The sequence below is a fragment of the Procambarus clarkii genome, chromosome 6 (genome assembly GCF_040958095.1).
Source record: "Procambarus clarkii isolate CNS0578487 chromosome 6, FALCON_Pclarkii_2.0, whole genome shotgun sequence".
Lineage (NCBI taxonomy): Eukaryota > Metazoa > Arthropoda > Malacostraca > Decapoda > Cambaridae > Procambarus > Procambarus clarkii.
This window is the reverse complement of record NC_091155.1, coordinates 13519662-13528997: the sequence shown is the minus strand read 5'-3', so window position 1 is coordinate 13528997 and position 9336 is coordinate 13519662.

Here is a 9336-nt window from a genome sequence, read left to right as displayed (position 1 = left end):
TTAAACATGTTTACATCCGGGTCTGTCTTTACCTGGACATTACCATTGCCTGTTACCTCAGACCGTGCTGTTCCGGTAGACTCGTCCACAACCTTGGGAAGATTGATGCTCCAATCTGTCACCAAGTCGTTGGCTAGTACCACGTCAATCCCAGCCACAGGGAGGGTATCGACTACTGCCAACACACATGTGCCACTGAAGTAAGGCGAGTCGAGATGCACCGGCACTAAGGGGGCGATATACTGCGTTCTCGGAAACCCAACCAGGACAACCTGTTGTCTCCCGTCCACACTTACTCCCTCGGGTAACGAGCTCTTCACGATCAGGGACTGGGCTGCTCCACTATCTCTGAGCACTACAACTGATCTACCAGTATGATCACTCGTTACATACCCGCTTGAAGTGTGAGGGGCAAACAAACTTGGTCCTTCCTGCGTCGTCGTCGACTGGCTTCCTGCTGGTGGTATCACACAGCTCATCATCATCACCTCCCTACGTGCGCTGCCACCTCTTCTGCCTCGGCACCTAGCAGCTACATGCCCTTTCTGCCCACAAGTCCAGCACACCATATTCCTCCTTGGACTCCGGTGTTTCGGACTGCTAGGACTCTTCCTTCGAGGGCTACTTGGGGGCGTCTTCTTAGCGCTTTGTGGGACGGGTCTTTCCTCTTCGTCATGAGGTCTGTCAAACCGGCGCTGGTAATTCCTCGGGACGTACTTAGCAGACGGCCTATGAGTCAGGATGTACTCTTCAGCCATGGTGGCTGCCGCACTCAAGGTCTCTACCTGCTGTTCCTCTAGGTACGTCTTCAGGTCTCCAGACAAACAATCCTTGAAGTCCTCGAGCAGAATCAACTGCTCGAGGTCTTCCTTGGTCTCCACCTTCCGAGAGGCACACCATTCCTGGAAAAGTCGCTCCTTGATCGTGGCGAATTCGGTGAACGTGTGCTCTGAGGTCTTCTTCAGGTTTCTAAACTTCTGTCTATATGCCTCAGGTACCAATTGGTACGCCATGAGCACAACCTTCTTCACCTTGTCGTAATCGCCGGAGTCGTCAAGGGATAACGTCGAATAGGCGATTTGGGCCTTCCCAGTCAAGACTGACTATCATGATGGCCCAATTCTCCCTTGGCCACTCCAAAGAGGCAGCGACTTTCTCGAAGGCTGCAAAGAATTTTGACACTTCCCTCTCATTGAATTTGGGGACCATTTTGATGTTTCTTACCGGATCGAAACCGCTCGTGTCCGTTGTTGGCCTCCGACCACCGCCTAATCGCAATACTTCTAGTTCATGTTGTCTCTCTTTCTTTTTCTTCTCTCTCGCTGTTTCTCTTCCCTTTCCCGTTCTTCTCTCTCTCGTTTCTCTTCTCTCTCTCGTTCTTCTCTTTCTCTTTCTCGTTCTTCTCTCTCTCGTCTCTCTTCTCTTTCTCGTTCTTCTCTTTCTCGTTTCTCTTCTCTTTCTCTTTCTGCTTTCCTTTCTTCTAATTCTAAACGTCTCATCTCTAATTCTTTATCTTGTCTCTCGTTCCATTTCTAATTTTTTCCATTCTATTTCACGATTTATCTCTAGGGCACGCATTTTGACTGTTAGGAAGCTGATATTAAGCTCACCTGCATCACTGTCAATGTCGCTGCCCTTATCTTCCTTTTCCGTGGAAGCTATTTCCTCACCTTCCTTTGTACTAGGAGCCTCGCCATCCTGTTTCTCTTCTGCCTTCAAGTGCCGGTGAACCTTGGACAAGATCTCCACTCGGGAATCACTGGCACGGATCTTGATCTCCAGGTAGGCGCTCACTAGTACAAGTTCCGGTTTGCTCAGATATTTTAATCTGGCAAGACAGTCCACTCTGTTCAGAAAAGCCTGAACATCGTCCAGATCATCGATGGTAGCTTTTTCTGCCATTGTCACAGATGGAACACTTAACTAGCACTTAACACACCGCTTACACGTTAGCACTTAACGCACCGAGCACTGTTCTACGTCAATATGGCACTTTATCGCACCAAACACTGCACTTGCCAATATTGCACGTAATTACTTCGGGCACCGCACTACCCAATATTGCACTGAATCACAGCGAACACTTCGCTCTACAATATTGCACTGAATCACTGAGCACCGCACTACTCAATATTGCACTTAATCGCTTAGTCACAGCGAGCGCCGCACTGTGCAATATTGCACTTAGTCACTCTGAGCACCGCACAGGACGTATAACGTCACAATCGTCACACAGGGGGAATTATATACAGGGATTACGCCACTTCACCACCCCTGTCAAACATACTTAACAAGGGGACGGATCCCGCTGGGGATGCCAATTATGTTACGGCCCTCTCGGGACGAAACGGGGTTCTAACTCTGATGTTGTTAGAGGGAGATATATATCCGTTCCCAAGCCAGTAGTGGCTATCAAGGGATGTGATCCGTGACGCAAGTAACTTAAAGGGAGTAGGGAAAGAAAGTCAAGAACTTAATATTATAATTATCACCATCACCAATTAAATATATAAAATAAAAGAGTGCACAGGGGGAGGGGTATTAACACTATACAAGGGGATTATTCACACAGCTGTCTTCCTGTCTTCTGCTGAAGACTATGGATCCAGACGCTCGGTGCTAAGTCCTCGGTGCTTTCACGTGGCCTCACAACGAGTCCTCTGAGAATGCTGAGCCTACCCTGGCCACAGGTCAGCCAAAACACAGGTCCACTGGGGGCACCGCCGTGGAGGCCGTCAACCACAAATCCAGCCGGTCTGCTGGCAGGTTCCGGACCCGCAACGCTGGTCAGGCCACTCCACGAACGATATTAGGGTAAACACCCTAGACAGGAGTCTTGTGTGATATCACAAGTCACCCTCCTGTCCTCAATACCCCAGTGGATAATCGTCTCCAACAGTCGGTCCCGGGTAATCCTTTTACTGCCACTCCACTGGCAGGCTAACACACCACAGTGTTCTTCCGGGGGGACGACTTCACAATGGCGCCAGCAAGGTACAAGGTATGGAGACTGGCTGCCTCAGGTAGACTGACTCAACTCCCATCACAGCAGTCCCAGGTCGACTCTGTAAGCAGACACGTCATCAATAACAGGGACACTAAAACACCTCACTTACAGGCTCAGACACAAACTCCCGACACATCCACTTCATAGATGGCGTTGTAGTCTGAGCACCACCTCACCAGAGGTCAGCAGTGGCGGTGTTGAGTGCTGAACGGGACTGGAAACTGGCTCTCGTAGCTAGTACACGTCGTCCTCGCCAGGTGTCGTCGTCCGTTTGGAGGGGGTTTCGGGAGCTGACCCACAGATGGCGTGGTCGTCACTGCTCCGTGCTCGGACGTCGAATCCGGGTTCGTAACAACTTACCCATCACCTTATACTGTACACTTACCCATAAGCTTATACTGTACACTTAACCATCAGCTTATACTGTACACTTACCCATCAGCTTATACTGTACACTTACCCATCACCTTATACTGTACACTTACCCATCAGCTTATACTGTACACTTACCCAACAGCTTAAACTGTACACTTACCCATCAGCTTATACTGTGCACTTACCCATTAGCTTATACTGTACACTTACCCATCACCTTATACTGTACACTTACCAATCAGCTTATACTGTGCACTTACCCATCAGCTTATACTGTGCACTTACCCATTAGCTTATACTGTACACTTACCCATCACCTTATACTGTACACTTACCCATCAGCTTCAACTGTACACTTGCCCAACACCTTATACTGTACACTTACCCATCAGCTTATACTGTACACTTAACCATCAGCTTACACTGTACACTTACCCATTAGCTTATACTGTACACTTACCCATCACCTTATACTGTACACTTACCCATCACCTTATACTGTACACTTACCCATCACCTTATACTGTACACTTACCCATCGCCTTATACTGTGCACTTACCCATTAGCTTATACTGTACACTTACCCATCACCTTATACTGTACATTTACCCATCACCTTATACTGTACACTTACCCATCAGCTTATACTGTACACTTACCCATCACCTTATACTGTACACTTACCCATCACCTTATACTGTACACTTACCCATCACCTTATACTGTACACTTACCCATCACCTTATACTGTGCACTTACCCACTAGCTTATACTGTACACTTACCCATCACCTTATACTGTACACTTACCCATCAGCTTATACTGTACACTTAACTATCAGCTTCTACTGTACACTTACCCATCACCTTATACTGTACACTTACCCATCAGCTTATACTGTACACTTACCCATCACCTTATACTGTACACTTACCCATCACCTTATACTGTACACTTACCCATCACCTTATACTGTACACTTACCCATTAGCTTATACTGTACACTTACCCACCACCTTATACTGTACACTTACCCATCAGCTTATACTGTACACTTAACCATCAGCTTATACTGTACACTTACCCATCAGTTTATACTGTACACTGACCCATCAGCTTATACTGTGCACTTACCCATCAGCTTATACTGTGCACTTACCCATTAGCTTATACTGTACACTTACCCATCACCTTATACTGTACACTTACCCATCAGCTTCTACTGTACACTTGCCCATTACCTTATACTGTACACTTACCCATCACCTTATACTGTACACTTACCCATTAGCGTATACTGTACACTTACCCATCAGCTTATACTGTACACTTACCCATCAGCTTATACTGTACACTTAACCATCAGCTTATACTGTACACTTACCCATCAGCTTATACTGTACACTTACCCATCACCTTATACTGTACACTTACCCATCAGCTTATACTGTACACTTACCCATCAGCTTAAACTGTACACTTACCCATCAGCTTATACTGTACACTGACCCATCACCTTATACTGTACACTTACCCATCACCTTATTCTGTACACTTACCCATCAGCTTATACTGTGCACTTACCCATTAGCTTATACTGTACACTTACCCATCACCTTATACTGTACACTTACCCATCAGCTTATACTGTGCACTTACCCATCAGCTTATACTGTACACTTACCCATCACCTTATACTGTACACTTACCCATCAGCTTATACTGTACACTTACCCATTAGCTTATACTGTACACTTACCCATCACCTTATACTGTACACTTACCCATCAGCTTATACTGTGCACTTACCCATCAGCTTATACTGTACACTTACCCATCACCTTATACTGTACACTTACCCATCAGCTTATACTGTACACTTACCCATTAGCTTATACTGTACACTTACCCATCACCTTATACTGTACACTTACCCATCAGCTTATACTGTGCACTTACCCATCAGCTTATACTGTGCACTTACCCATCACCTTATACTGTACACTTACCCATCAGCTTATACTGTGCACTTACCCATCAGCTTATACTGTACACTTACCCATCACCTTATACTGTACACTTACCCATCAGCTTATACTGTACACTTACCCATTAGCTTATACTGTACACTTACCCATCACCTTATACTGTACACTTACCTATCAGCTTATACTGTGCACTTACCCATCAGCTTATACTGTACACTTACCCATCACCTTATACTGTACACTTACCCATCAGCTTATACTGTACACTTACCTATCAGCTTATACTGTGCACTTACCCATTAGCTTATACTGTACACTTACCTATCACCTTATACTGTACTCTTATCCATCACCTTATACTGTACACTTACCCATCACCTTATACTGTACACTTACCCATCACCTTATACGCCCTAATCAGCCCCCCCCCCCTCCTAATGAGAACTCGTCCACACAGATGTATATACGCTCTCCCACAGCTGTATTCTTCCTGTCACAAGAAAATACTCACACTAGTATACATGCCCCCCTCCCACCCACAGGTTTATACACCCAGTGCCAGACCTATACACCAGGCCGCAAGATTATACACGTGCGCCCACAGAATTATCCATCTGGCTACAGTATTTTCGGGCGTCCAGAGGTTGATTTACCTGCCAACTATACTCCTTCCCCGCCCACAGTCAGGTTGATCCGTCGCTTCGAATATGCGCCCGTTCACAACCTGATATGTCCGTTAATTCCACTATAAGCCCGCCCACAGTATCATAACAGCGTGCACTATAATATTCAACCTCCCAAAGTCGTACACTTCCTTTGGTATAGTGCCAATGCTAGGCTTAGGCTCGGCTTCTAGTAACTTTTGGAGTTTACATCATCAACTGATGTTGACTTGACTAAATGTAAACTCTGTCATCAGAACTATTCACATACTTTGGGTCATTATATAATGGAATGTGAAAAAATTGCGTAATTCAGAGATAACACCATCAGTGGTGTCCAAGAAAGGTGTAAGTACCTCATTAATAATTGTGTGTTTATTTGATTGTAATATTAACAATTGTGTAACTATCTTCACAAGATGGTCACTTGCTTATCTAAGCGAACTATGGGGTTCAGTTCCTTAATCCATAATGTGCCTCTGTGACCCTTACCACCACCGTCCACTGTACGGGTATGGGGTGCATAATAAAGAAATAATAATCATGCCCACAATCATTTCACTTGACGCTCGCCCATAACATTATACGCATGCCGACACGTTACTCTGCCCAATCACATTTATACGCCTTCCATAGTATTATACGCCAGACCATTGGATTATACGACCGCCAACAGGATTATACGCCCAGGCTTTCACGCCTGCCTGATGACATACACCGGCTCACGGGCTTATACACCGACCCTCACAAACACCTACCCATACACACTACAAAATCGTCAGTCTATCTCTATCCGTCCCCCGCTCCTGTGCCAGGTAAGTCCACCTTGGCATCACCATAGCCTGTGCCACCTGGAACTCTTTGTTCCGAGCAGCTGAATCTTAAACAATAACTCTACCTGTCCCACGCACATCAAAACCGTAGCCGGCATGGACAAAGGCTGCCAGCAAATGGTTAACTCTAGAGATATAAACAAGTTTAAACGAGGCATTCAAACCTATCAAAAATTCTTTATCGCATCAACCACAACATGAATCAGAGACAAGCTCAGCGCTACGCCCGTCGTCGGGATTCATAACTGAGAGGATATACATAATTGGAACTAACCATATAAGATTACCGTCAGATATACATTAATGGTACTGACTATATAAGATTTACGTCAATAAAGTAGCGAAGGAAATGGTCACAAAAAATACAATACTCAGGAAAACTGATAAGATGCAAATGGTAAGAATGTTTGATATGGGAAGAATATGACCCTAGAGGACATTATTGGGGTTTATGAAGAACAAGTGCCACAGGTATATGTGAATTATACTGAAGTGTTGTTAAACTGAAGGTGACGGAGCGAGACTCATTTTACAACATAAAGAAACACTGACAGTTACACTCTCTCATACACATCCAGCTACACTCTCTCATACACATCCAGCTACACTCTCTCATACACATCCAGCTACACTCTCTCATACACATCCAGCTACACTCTCTCATACACATCCAGCTACACTCTCTCATACACATCCAGCTACACTCTCTCATACACATCCAGCTACACTCTCTCATACACATTCAACTACACTCTCTCATACACATCCAACTACACTCTCCTACAGGGGCCTGGTAGCCTGCTGGATAGCGCGCAGTACTCGTAATTCTGTGGCGCGGGTTCGATTCCCACACCAGGCAGAAACAAATGGGCAAAGTTTCTTTCACCCTGAATGCCCTTGTTACCTAGCAGTAAATAGGTACTTTGGAGTTAGTCAGCTGTCACGGGCAGCATCCTGGGGGGTGGGTGTGTGTGTGTGTGGTGTGGAAAGAAAATAAAAGTAGTTAGCAAACAGTTGATTGACAGTCTAGAGACGGGCCGAAAGTGCAAAGCTCATCTCCCGCAAAAACACAACTAGGTAAACAGCACACATCCAGCTACACTTATGTGCAGTGCAGCTAATGTTGATGCACTTTTCATATTGCTACACTTGTTATATTGATGCACTTGTTATATTGCTACACTTGTTATATTGCTACACTTGTTATATTGCTACACTTGTTATATTGCTACACTTGTTATATTGCTACACTTGTTATATTGCTACACTTGTTATATTGCTACACTTGTTATATTGCTACACTTGTTATATTGCTACACTTGTTATATTGCTACACTTGTTATATTGCTACACTTGTTATATTGCTACACTTGTTATATTGATGCACTTGTTATATTGCTACACTTGTTATATTGCTACACTTGTTATATTGCTACACTTGTTATATTGCTACACTTGTTATATTGCTACACTTGTTATATTGCTGCACTTGTTATATTGCTACACTTGTTATATTGCTACACTTGTTATATTGCTACACTTGTTATATTGATGCACTTGTTATATTGCTACACTTGTTATATTGCTACACTTGTTATATTGCTACACTTGTTATATTGCTACACTTGTTATATTGATGCACTTGTTATATTGCTACACTTGTTATATTGCTACACTTGTTATATTGCTACACTTGTTATATTGCTGCACTTGTTATATTGCTGCACTTGTTATATTGCTGCACTTGTTATATTGATGCACTTGTTATATTGCTACACTTGTTATATTGCTACACTTGTTATATTGATGCACTTGTTATATTGCTACACTTGTTATATTGCTGCACTTGTTATATTGCTACACGTATATGTGTACACATTTATATGTGTACATATATGTATGAGAAAGTATGGATTTTGTCAGCTGTCTTAATGAGTGTAAAGTGAGTGCATCTCGACAGTTGAACTGTCACGAGTGCACAAAGTGTGTGCACATGGTTGAGTTCTGTTGATAGAAGACTCATTTATGTCTTGTTGGGTATCTGTGGGAAGCTCATGTCTTCAGAAAGCTAATAGTATCACTTACCGCCGTGTACTTAGCCATTTGTTAATTATAACAAGGAGAAGTATGTGTAACAACTGGTTAACTCAATGGATTCATAATCCTAAATCCGAGTGAGCGGGAACTTTTTGAGTCAGGCGGTCAGGAAGAGGCCAGGAGGCCCCAACTGACACGTCAACACTTGGCCTCTCCTATGACGTAGTCATGACGTCACGGCCTCTCGCTTCTTGGCGGTTGTTTATTGTTGTTTTAGAGTTAGTTATTCAGAACGAAATGTTCATGTAGCACGGGCTATAGTGAACCCGTAACTGAGTTCGGTTATTCGCGATAACATTGTTACTGTGATATTTGGGTCAAAGTTTTAAATGGAGGTGGGGTTTCCTCCTTTTCCCCAGTTTCTTTTTCGCTT